Here is a 12,856-nt window from a genome sequence, read left to right on the forward strand (position 1 = left end):
CAAGAAGCTTGATATTTTCCTTGACAAATGGGGAAACACCACCCGCTTTATTAGTGGCATCAACAACCACACTCCGTAAGTAGTCACTTCCGTTCTTATGACGTAAAATGTCTGAGGCATCACTTATATAGTTATATTAATGTAATCTCATTGAACTCCTGCATGGATGGAAAGAAGAAGCAGAACATCAAGTGTGTGAGATATGACATCGATGGCGAGAGACATGTCTTGTTGATCTCTGCCACGACATAGCTTGTGGCGAGATGCTATACGATGACTACAATGGTCATGAGTATGCATGCCAAACACATCATTTTGTCTAACTCCCAATAGTTCTGACTTGCCCATCATCAAGGCGTTTGGGTGAGAATAGGGAATAATGGTGGCATTTTCAGCATTGCCACTGAAATCCATTAACTTATATATATTCGTTTGCTAGAAGAAATTCCTGGATGGAGACAATGATACATGTTGATGTTGTTGGTAGTGAAAATAGTCTTCATTCAGTAGTGGAGAGAGACAAGGGGGGTCTTCATTTTACTTTTCTCCTCACCTACCGAAGATGTCGTCTTCTAAGTTCTCACTCATATTAGTTACTATTGCAGAGTTTCTGCGCGACTTGAGAGGTGATAATCTTCGATCCGTTTTGGATGTATATAGTCCCCATTCTCCCTAGAGTGACCATAGGTTATCAAATACACAAGAAGTAATGCCTTGGGAAGGTGATTTCTGCAGGACTTTGTCATAAACTAGTTACAGTTTTTCCAGACCAATTCCCACAATTTATATTAAGAAAAAATAATAAAGAAATATGCCAGGGATGTTTCACCTGCAACCGTATACAGACACTCGAGATATGCGGGACATTTCAATGAATGCTTCCACTTATGATTAGATGAAATTAAAGCTATTTGCCGTACTCTAACCACCAAAGCAAAAACATGGTTATGTTTACCCTGCAGGTACTATGGAGCGACGGAGTTACAATCTTATATGAATGCATACTTAAGTGCCCAAGCAGAAGAATCAATGCCTGAAATTGCGACATCAACAATATCATGTAAAAATGTGCAAAGTGTGTTGTAGATGTACCTGTCACAAGTGTCCTCATGGAAATATCTTCTAGGTCACTAGATGGAAACTAACAATGCAATTACAGAAGGGAACACTATCCAAGAACCTAATGCTTCTCTAAAGCTGATAGTGCTGGGGCGGGGGGGGGGGGGGGGGGGGGGGGGGGCATTGCTTGAAAAATGTCATCTACACACACTCAAGTCACGGCTAGAACAAATGGTAAATACACTGGGAGGACCATACTATAAGACGAGGTGGAAGCATAAGAACTTTGTAACTCTAATTTTTTTTTTTGTCAATTTTTGCTTGGTCATATAATTTTAGGGACTCCCTTCCCTTTGGAAGACACTTTCGTGAAAAAAAATTAAAGTAGGTCACTTTCGTCTTCAGGGATTCATGTCCCTTTATATAGGAATATGCAGAGTGGAAGTGGGAAAGAACAAACAAAATTACACAGTACCCTTTAGCACATATCAGATGGCCGGAATTTTGCTTTTCTAGCGAGATATCTGATTCTGATAACAGGTTTAGTTTGTTTTCAGAAACCACATGGGACCTTTTGGGTGTATGATGCACTTCTACAAGCCGGACTAGCACCTAGAAAATTATAGTAATTTTACGTAGTGTCAGAGTAGTGGTTTTAACTTCGTGATTGCTTGCAGGGGGGTAATTGATGTGGGGCACCGTTCTTGTCCAGGTCATCCATGGTCAAGGAAAGCATGCTCTTCCTCTACATGGGCGCCCTTGAGCCAAAGTGTTGTACGAGCCCTCCTCCTGGGCGTCAAGTGGCTGAGGCAAGGGGACTGGCAAGGGCCATGCACCCCATATGCTCCCACAAACACATCTACTACTACTCCTAATTCTCTACTTAACTGAGAAAATTAGCTATATTTTGATGATTTGACCCCTCCTAACATTATATGAAATGTTTGGACCCCTCTGACTTGAGATTCAGGCTCCGCCAATGGGGACGACTCTTATTATTGGCCGGCATATAATTTTTGATAAAATTCCTGCTGAAATCGAGGGTTCTCCTCCCACACAAGGTAAATAAGAGTGGCTCTTCTTTCTAGTGGAGGAAGTAGATGGGGACAGCATACCTCTTCAATGGTTCCCGATCCTAGTTCATTTTCAGTTGGGATGTCAGGAGAGGAGTATAACCAAGAAGAAGGTGAATCTACTTTCAAGAAAGCACAAGTAACAAAATAGGATGGCGAAGGTATTGTGGAAGTAGTAGAGCTGGAAACTTATGAGTGTCACAAATTCTGAGGAAGAAGAACCATCGCAGTTAGTAGATCACTCCCACGTTGTAATTTTTTTGCCCAGGTTGTATGGATTTGGCCGAGTTTCCCTTATGAACTGGGCCTAGCTTTCTTAGCAGATGCGTGGGAATTTCGTGCCCTTTTAAAGAGGTTACTTGAACAAAAAAACAAAGTTTTAAATAGCATGATATGGCAAATTCTGGCAGAAGTGTTAGCGCGCTAAATGACAATAAACGGCTTAGTGTGATTCCCCTCCAAATGCTATAGGGCCGAGATAGCACACTATATGAGAAAATTCAAGTATATCATCACTTTATGAACAAAGAACTTGCATCGGTGTTGAATCAAGGTTTTCATGCACACAAGCTTCCCAGACTCCACATCTCTGACATCACAGTCCACAGAAAATATAGTAAACCGAAATAAATCTGGGGATATGGCATCACCAGCACTCAATAATATCGTCAAGATTTAATTTCAGTAAACCCAATGAGGCAATGACACATGTAAATCAAGCATAGCACATGTAGTTTTCTTGTCCACATAAATTTACTTGTCTTTTCATCTGGGCCTGAACAACTATATAAAGGTCTGATCCATTTTGATAGCTAACTATTGATAAAGATTCGTGTAGAAATGAATAGTTTATTGGCTATACTAACACTAGTATTGAATTGAACCAGTACCTTACCGTTGTTATTATCAATATTCTTACAGACAAATTTAAATGATGCTACATTTTATGCATGGGTAGGGTAAAAACATTCATATATGCACATCGATAGACTCACCATCACCGCCATATCATTTGATTTGGTATTATTGATGGTGTCTCAAGGACATTCAATTTTTTCCTTGTAGCTAGCAATCTGAATCGGAAGCTTCCTGTGGGCTCTCTATCAAGCACATGATTTCATTCCTAGCAAGCTATGGTTGTCGGTTGCTCTTGCCGGCTGGCCGACGGGAATGGTTTTCCTGACGGTCTTACTTCTTTTTCTGTCAACTATTGACCCACACGCTTATTCACATTTCTGATAGTAACTCAATAATGCATCCCCCCAGCCTAACTGCCCATCGCCAATTTGTCTGGCATTGAAGCAATCGAAATCTAGGGTTCTCCCTACCGCCCCTGGGTTCTCCTTCGCGCCTCTCCACATCTGTCGTGGCCAGGACTTGGTTAATGATCTCGGAAGTGTCAACGACGACGACCAAGGTGAGCACAAGAACGGACAGACCAATTTTTCCCCTTAGCCTCTGGCGATTTGTTTGTCACGATTATGTGGTTGACCTGGGATGGTGACCTTGGAGTAATGCATGCATTTTTGGTTCGGTGGTTGGTAGGATCTAGTTTACGTGATCCATGGCGGCCAAGAAACTAAAGGCCGCCTAATATTCAAAAATTAAATTGTGTTGTGAATGGATAATCATCACTATTATAACATGTAATCACCACTCGTAAGTCTTGTCCTTCTATTTTGGAAGTTTTGTTTCTTCTATGAGGCTTCATAGAAGAAACAAACATAAACTGCTGAAATAGAAGGACAACACAACTTAGTTCTTGAATGTTAGGCGGCCTTTAGTTTCTTGTCAGCCATGGATCGCGTAAACTAGATCCTACCGGCCACCGAACCAAACATGCATGCATTACACCAAGGTCACCATCCGAGATCATACACAGAATCACGACAAACAGATTCTCCGGAGGCGAAGGTGGGAAATCATTCTGTCCGTTCGTGCGCTCACCTTGGTTGCCAACGTCATCGTCGTCCTTGTCACTTCTAAGGTAGTCGGCCAAGTCCTGGCCACGGCTGCAATGGAGGGGCATGGAGGAGAACCCAGGGGGGCAATAGGAAGAACCCTAGATTTCAATTCCCTCATCGCCAGGCAGATGGACGACGGGGAGTTTAGGCTGGGGGACACATTATTGAGTCCTTACGAGAAACACGAGTAAGCCTGTGGGCCAATAGCTGACAGGAAAAGAAGTAAGGCCGTCGGAAAATCATTCTTGTCGACCAACGCAGGAACAGCCGACAACCATAGCCTACCATGAATGAAATCACATGCTAGCAATCTGAATCATAAGGTATAGTTATGTTAATGTTATAAACAATGAAGTTAGTGAAACTACTCAGTAGATCGTATACATAGTAAGCTACAAACAAGCTGTGTGAACTCACTGGCATTCAATGATGACTTTAATGTGGCAATATGATTAATCACCTACTTTTAGATAAGCTCCCTATGTGGACTAGTAATATCTTTATTGTAACAGACAGGAAGAATATCAATGATATACAGTCTCACCTATCAGTAATATATAATTCCTAAATATTTTATTAAAACATTCGACCACATTATAAGTGCAAAAAATAATTATTGGTGTTGAACTAAATTCGTATTGCACAATAGTTTATCCTTTCAGGAAATAGACAAGAATGTTAGACGAATCTTGTCTAACCCAATTCCGTAGTTCTAACCTGTCCAGCATCAAGGACTCTGGGTGATAATAAGGATTAATAGCAGCCTTTTCAAAATTGCCACTTATATCTGATAACATATATATAGTTTGATAGGTCACTGAACAACGCAAGATGATAGTTGCTGGTGTTAACTACTTTTTAGTAGTGAGAGAAGTGTCTTCATTCAGTCGTTGGGAGAGACAAGTGGTATCTTCACTTTTTTTGTCGGGTGTTTCCCATTTTTGGGGCTTTGCTGTTAGTGCGGAAGTGCACACTATCCAAGATCCTAATGCTTCTATGCACACGATGGTGCTCGATGGCACTGTTGATAAAAGTGTCTCATACACACATTGAGATCACCGCTAGAAAAAATGGCATATACACTGGTAGCACCGTACTAAGAAAAGAGGTTAAAGCACTTGACCAATCACATAACAATGAACCCGAGCAAGATTGATATGCCAGGGTTGACTTCATCATCGATGATATCAATCCTGAAGGGGGTCCTCTTAAAGACTCGGAACAAGAGTACAACGTGTGCATCACTAAGTATATGAACTATAAATGTTAACGCTCTTCTCTTAGTAGTGTTGGCGTTCACTCTTGAAAGAGCTCCTCCCACCTAAGTCTAACGAGACACTGCTTCAAGTTCCATACTATTAAGGACTTAGTTTTATGCTGCCTTGCTATGTTGTGTACTATCGCCATTGTAGTGGTGCTCTGCACTGCAAGTGTTGTACATTTTGCTGATCGACATCTCCCGAGTGCTTCAGACTTTGCCGAAACTTTGTTCCAATCTTGCCCTATCATGCATGTACTGACCTCGGTGGAGTCTATTGAAATCGCTCGACAACCCATTTATATTTCTACGTGTAGACTCCAGATGTAGTAATAACACATGTCGATCTTCTTGTGATCTTGTTGAGCATTGGTCAGGATCTTGGGGGTCCTCTGCTATCTGATTCGCCAACGCAGCACTGGAGTAGAGCAGAGCGGTACTGAGGAGCAGCGATGGTACATACATCTAGTGCTAACCGGTTGGGCACCTAAAATCTTGAAGAAAGCAGGATCTAGATAGCGTCTCATACATATGCACCGGGCGTTAGTTGCAGAGGGGAAAAGAAGCGCTCTAATGTTGCCATTAGGGTGAGGTCTTCGAATGTTGCCCTGGTGCGACGTCCTACGCCTTGTTCCGTGTGCTGGACCCGGACACCGATGCGTTGGACTCGGCGCCACCACCGCCGACGGTGGCGTGGAACATGTGCTTCTGGTCCGGGCCCTCTCGTCGATCGGTGTAGGCCGGCGGTGCTCATTGATGCTTCTCACACAATTATTCGGATTGAGCTTCATCATCCGTTATCGCGTAGCATAAGATTCTACTGGATTGCAACGGGGAATGGGAAAGTTGGGAGGGGAAGGGTTTCCCGGATCTGCACGCAGTGGCATTCCGACCGACGTCGTTGGCATTAATTGCATGCGCCAGCAAGCAGAACCACATTTCTTTCTTTCTTTGGAAGTTTGATGACTTCTGAGCAGAGGGTGCTTGTCATAGTGGGAGTAACTTAGCTAGTACCATAACCCACTCCAAGGCAAATTTGCTTATGTGAGAAGTATTTTGTTAGGGGAGAGATATTTGTGGTAACATAATATATTACCATAACATAATGCATCCCGAGGCAAAATGAGTATACATCTAAATAAATGAAAGTTTGCATGAAACCACACACATGTTACTGCCAATTATGGAGGTAGTAACATGGACAAGTAACATATGCATGTTACTAGGCTAAGTTATTTTCCACTGTGATCAGCTTAATTGAAGCAATTCGAATGGCGTAAAAATGGAAGGTTATTATTTCTGGTGTTTCCCATTTGTGGTGCTTCTCTATAAGCACATCAAAAAATCACAGTATCGGCTCCTAAGCTTCTCCATCTAGCTCTAGGAATTTTAAAATTTCATGATTTTAATCTCTTATAAACTTTGAATGCTCCTTTTGAATCTTTCTACTTTTGGAATTCAGCTTTCAGGTTTGAACATTTTGTCATTTTTTGACCTTTCAGAACCTCAAATTTTAGGAGTATCTAACTTTTAAGATTTTCCCAAACACCCAAATTTTGGATTCAACAAAAAAATCTAGCAGGTCACTTTTGGCTTCAGGAATTCATGTCCCTTTATCTTGGAGTACATATGTGCCCATGTCTCTCTTCTTCAATGGATAAGTGGCTCCATTATTTCTGCCTATGCAAATGTGGTTTCCATATATGCCTGTTGTGGCTGTGTATGGACAGATGGCTTCTGCAGCCATTGCATTGACATATTAATAAAATGGAGTTCAGTAATGATCTGACTTGTGTGCCTATTATGGACCCTAAATCTGCCAATGAGGCAAAACTGGAGGAACTTGGCATGCAGGTTAGCAAATTTCTACTTAAAATAGCATATTGTAGGGAAGCGGATTAGGAGCACTCGGCGACGCTGCACACTGAAATCACACCCGCTCCCATGCTAGCTCGGGATATGTGCATCATTTAACAAAATGGTTTCTCATGTGTGAATACCTCACAGAGGCGTACACGTGAACAGTTTTGACCTGTGCATTGTCATTTAATAAGTGTGCATGGCGAGCATTAGAATATAGAACAGGGGCACAATGCATTAACTATCTTCCGTGTTAGAGCTAGGCCATTTATGCTTTACATCCAGCGGCATTCCCTCCATTTCCAGATCAAGGAGTAAGGATCCCCTCCAAGAGCTTACGGTTCATCTTCCCCAACATCCCATATCCAGAGAAGACGAGAGACGGGCGGGGCAGCTCATACCCAGTTGCTGATAAAAGCCATCTCTTCAAACTATAGCTGGTGCTATTTGGAAATGATATGATTCCTACATCAGATGTGCGAATGGATCCGGGTTCAGTTAAAACAACCATGAAAAAACCATGGCGAAGAGAGCGGTCAAGTTCAGAATTGATTGCTGAGGTTTGTTGTTTAAGAACTTTTATATGTTTAGCACTAGTCTTGCATACATGGAGTGGCTCTGAGAATAAATCATTGAAGCGAGCGCATCATTCTGTAGCATCTCGTCTAATCAAAAGCAGTAAGAGTGCACTTGGATGATTAAATTTTCGAAGAAATATACAGTGAACAAGTACGTTGCAACTTTTGTGCAGTGTGGTAAGAAATGAAGGTGTGAGAGGAACAGCTAGGCTCTTGTAAATGGCGCATTTAATAACCTGGCAAGTCGGTTGTCACAGTGTGTTAATTCGCATGTAAAGTCCCAAAACGAACATGTGAGTGGCTGCATCGGGATGACTTCATTGATAGCTTAATGAGTTTCTAGTTCTTTTGGTGATACACAATGCTCTCCTGTGGTGTGCACACAAAGTCAATAGTCCTAATTAACGAGACTCACGTTTGCATGCAAAAAAAGTTAACGTGTTGTCTTTCCTCTGCAAAGACAGGTATGTCAGAGTATGACGCGGCTCAGTAAATGAATGCAAAACAGCTGCTTGCAATGTAATTACGTCAATTCATCTTCGCTGAAGCATGAAGATGAACGATTAAATGCGGCTATACTGCACTGGTAAACAGTGGCGTAGCTAGGGGGTGGCCAGGGTGGTCCATGGACCACCCTGGAATTTCCCCATAGCTTTTATATAGTGTAGTAAAAAAATATTTCTTTGAAAATAAATAAACTTATTTAATATTTCTATTGATGGACCACCCTGATTTATTGGGCTGGCTACGCCACTGCTGGTAAATCAGGCAATGTGACTAATAACATACTAGATTTTTAGAGGAAAAGTTTTGAGATTAGTACAGTTAAATCGTCTAGAATTACTATCATGAAGTTCTCAGGTTTTCACTAAAAATAGAAATACTTAATCTCATTGAATTTGTACCTTGAATTTTCCTGGATTGGAATTATCCGTTTCTATTTCTAAATTTAATAATTATGAAATCCATAGTTTTAATTATCGCAGGATAAGATTCTCAATTTTTATAGAAGACACATAACTTGATGGAAAATGGTATTGTAGTTTAAAAACTGATAAAAATATTTGTGAAAAATATTTTCAAAGTTAAGATAATATTGCAATTATAAACTTGGTACAAACTGAATATTACATGTTTTATCTGATTCAAAACGCAGGTTCCCTCAAATCTGCATGCATGTCAGATGTCCACCCATATCTAGATGCATTTATTTCAAGTCAGAGATCATTAAAAGTATGGAAGAATACAGACCCTATACATCTCCTAAAAGAAATCATACGTCAAAATAAACTCATGAATACGTGCATACTAATATAGTGGTACAGATCACTATGCTTATTTAATGGTGAGATATGAGGGAGGTGAGCCCGCAGGTGCTCCTAGGCATTTTCGCATATTGTAGTTCTTATTTCTTGGTGCCTAACAGTACATTACATGATTTTCTAGGTTCTTTCATGTGAGGATAAAGAAACCAACAAACTTTGCAGAAGCATGCTGGAAAGACGAGAATGCCATCTACGTACGTCTTATGGTTTTTTATTGCCGCGTGGGGTATGTTCTTGGATTGTTTATGCTTCTAACATTTTTATGATTTTCAGTATAGAAGAATTAAACTAACACAGGTTATATTTTTAGCTTGACTATGCAGGTTGATGCATATATTAAGGATTAGACATTCCTTAATAAATACACTAGAGAACTTGATTATTTGGAGAACAAAGAGGATGATGGATGTGATAGATCCAGCGGCGATGGTATGGACGAGCTCGCCTGCTCCGGTTATACGTGCCAATGGGACAACGACACGTTCGAGCCGGAACTGAATGCAATCGTAGAGAGAGACGGATACGCCCTGTCAAACAGTAGCGTACAGAGACGGCTCCGTGTAACATACCGGTGGGTGGACGGTCCACCGTCAGCTGTTCCGTTGGTACAGGACATGGTAATTCAGCGTATAAATTGGTATGACTGCATCGCGTGGATATATTCCGTGTGGCCGTTTACTGCAACGTATAAATTTGGTCCGCACCAGTAGTGGTACGTACTAGCTGGAGAGAAAACATGATTTAATGCAACGGAACTTCATTTCATAATGATCCATCCAAATTAATTCAGCCAAACTATTACTCCCTCCGTTTCTTTTTATTCTACATATAAGGTTTGGTCAAAGTCAAGCTTTGTAAAGTTTGACTAACTTTACATTAAAAAATATAAACATTGACAATATGAAATCAATATTATCAGATGCACCACAAAATGTATTTTCATACTATATAGTTTTAATATTGTAGATGTTCATATATTTTTATATAAATTTGGTCAAACTTTGTGTAGTTTGACTTTGACCAAATCTTATATGCGGAGTAAAAAGAAACAGAGGGAGTAGAACTTAAACAACGGGCGCGCATAACACGTGATTGTCACTCGTCAGGTGGAGAGCTGACTAGAGCGAACGACTCACTCGCTAGGGTAGGTTCGATCAAGGACACCTAAGTCCCCCCCTCAAACATTTGCTACCATGGGGTTTCAGCGTGTATTTTGTTTGGTTGTTGCTTTATATATAAAGCGGGACGAAAGCCTGTTTCGAGAGCGCAACTCAAGTTAGCTACATTTTCCCGTGGCATATACAATAAATTGGCCATGGTACAATACATTAAAAAACATATGCAAAGATAAAAATTGTCATCGTATTTGTACGAGAAAACATGCAGAGTGAAATTTTGTCATGGTCCATGGCAAGTTTGGAAGAAAATGTTCTAAAGATCATGGGAAACTTAGCTAAAAAAGCTTATCACTAGATCAATCATTCTTAGCAAAAAAAAATCTGAAAATGCCATGCCACTAGATCAATCATTCTTAAAATTGCCATGTCACAAAACACAAATGTACCTACATTTTTCTTAGATGCAAAAAAATTGCAGTTGTACACATGTTTAAAAATTTGCCATGATCCATGGCAAATACTATATAAAAAGTGAACATAAGCACAGAACAAGTTTGACATGATTAAAAATAAATAAATAAACACAACAAATACTCCCTCCGATCCATGACACTTATTTTGGATCGGATCAATGACAAAAACTATATAAATGCCTAGTACAGAAGTCATGGCAAACATTAGAAAAGATGTTCTATTATTCATGGCAAAAAAAAATAAAAAAGCATGTATTAGTGACATGGCAAATTAATATATTTTAGATGTCTATATGTAGGCGAAATGTAGAAAAATTTGTACTTTGACATGCCAAAAAAAAATTAAAAACTGGACTCGTAACTGGGCAAATTTAGACAGAAAAATATGAATACAAAAGGTAAGAAAATTTGTACTAGATGGCAAAAAAAAAAATCTGAAATTGCCATGTCACTGATTTTTCCCCCCGACATTTGTCATGTCGCAAAAACAAATCTACCTATATTTTTCTTAGATGCAACCAAAAAATGTCATTTTAAATATGTTATTGTATGCAAGAAACCAGGACAGGCTGCAGCTGTGAGAGTTTCGTTGTCATCTGATTTACTTGGTGTGGAAGGTGGTCTACTGATGTATTTTCCAATTATGACTAGCAATGTAGGATGAATCTCCAACCAGCGCTCAACCCCATCCACCAGGGGATCCAGGAGCTGTCCAGGAGGCGCACGTAACATGCCGCCTTTCCCTGCGTGACGTACATACGGCACCGGCTGGCCACGGCGTCCCGTTCGATTCCAAATGGCACCGGCTGGCCACGACGTCCCGTTCGATTCCAAATGACTCCTCTGAACTCTGGTTTTCGTTCCCTCTCGTTAGGGTTTCGTTCCTCTCGCCGCCTCGGGCGTCGTTGAGATCTACCTTCCCTCTCGCCGGGGGTTTGATCTTAGTACCAGGGATCGAGGCAGCCTAGTCGCTGTCAAGGCCGGGGGCTGGTTTTCTCACCATCGGGGGCTAGGGTTTTTGTGGTTTCGAGAAGATCGTCCGCCACCTGCGTCTGATCCAGATGGCTGGCCAGCGGAGTTCGTCGGCGGCCGATCGAAAAGGAAAAGGCAACTTGGAGGAGATGATGAAGGAACTGGCCCTCAAGGAAGATGACCTCGATGATGTAATCTTTGAGGATGATGATGCACCAGCCGAGGAGTCGCTCCGCTGGATGATTTTAGCCCGAGTTCATATGGACAAGGACTTCAGCTCCTACTGGTTCTTTCACAACATGAAAACAGCATGGGATCTAGCCAGGCCAGTAAAGATTAAAACCTTGGAGGAGAACCTTTTCTAGATGCAGTTTGATTGCTTGGGAGATTGGGAGCGTGTGACCCAGGGCGGTCCATGGCACTTCAGGGGAAACCCAGTACTAATCGCCCCGTATGATGGTTATACAAAACCCTCTTCTATTGAGCTTTTCACCTTCGAGATTTTGGCTAGGATCATCGAGCTTCCCATCGCTTTCCATGGAAAGGTTAAGGCGCTTGCATCAAAGATTAGTGTGTTTGTTGACTCCGAGCCTTCATCTTTTGATTTCGAAGGAAACTTTTTTAGAGTCAGAGTTAGATTGGACGTCCGTCATCCTTTGAAGAAAGCTATATCCTTGATCCGGGGAGGAGAGAGGGAGATTTTTGCAGTAAAGTATGAGAGCTTGCCCGACTAGTGTCAGGTCTGTGGCATGATGGGCCATGAGTTCAAGGAGCACGGCGACGGGGTGCACCCCCCCCCTCTGCACTGGTTTTCAAAAATCTCCGGGCTCCAGCGACCACGGCGTGGGGAACCCAACGCCGAAACAGAAAGCAGCAGAACCAGAGGCAAGAGATGCATGCGGAACACTATCCAACGACAAGCCAACAAGAGGCACATGTAGATGAAGGTATGGACCTGGATACCAACAGGAAGCGCTCGTCCGATCAGGTTATTAGCTCTCCAAACCCCAAATCGACGGGGCTGGAGCTGGTGGCGGTGACGAAGCCAAGTGGAAGCACGGTGCCGATTAGTCCTCCTCCAAAGCAAGACCCGAAGAGGTCTAAACTCACGGGGCAGATGGGAAAGACAGGCACTTCGGGCGAGAAGGACGGGACAGTTGGTGTGCTGAAGAAGAA

The sequence above is a fragment of the Triticum aestivum genome, chromosome 3A (assembly GCF_018294505.1).
Source record: "Triticum aestivum cultivar Chinese Spring chromosome 3A, IWGSC CS RefSeq v2.1, whole genome shotgun sequence".
NCBI lineage: Eukaryota > Viridiplantae > Streptophyta > Magnoliopsida > Poales > Poaceae > Triticum > Triticum aestivum.